Genomic DNA, 266 nt, shown 5'->3' on the forward strand with positions numbered 1-266 from the left:
CACACACACAAACACATATATACATACATGTAGCCTACAGGAATTTGTTTGAGTGGTGTCAGTCAGCCCACAATAATGCCCAGTTGCTGTACTCACTCACATTGACAGTTTTATTCTCTAGTGGTAACTTATGACAAAATGTGCTCTTGTGTTTGTTTGTACATCTATCTTCATTTTGCATTTTATATTATCCACTGTAATCATTATTCTGGCACTGCTTTTACTTTACTTCATTTACTTTGACCTCTATCTATCTATCTATCTAT

General features: G+C 34.6%; 1 protein-coding gene across 1 annotated transcript in view; it reads right to left on the bottom strand.

Annotated features, from left to right (window-relative positions):
* zdhhc2 (zinc finger DHHC-type palmitoyltransferase 2) overlaps positions 1 to 266 on the bottom strand; it is a gene marked incomplete at its 3' end in the record, with an annotated part of 22753 nt that overhangs the window by 10742 nt on the left and 11745 nt on the right. The window lies entirely within an intron of this gene.

Source organism: Morone saxatilis, unplaced genomic scaffold (genome assembly GCF_004916995.1).
Source record: "Morone saxatilis isolate NCDOM2014 unplaced genomic scaffold, NCSU_SB_2.0 Contig22, whole genome shotgun sequence".
Classification (NCBI taxonomy): Eukaryota; Metazoa; Chordata; class Actinopteri; family Moronidae; genus Morone; species Morone saxatilis.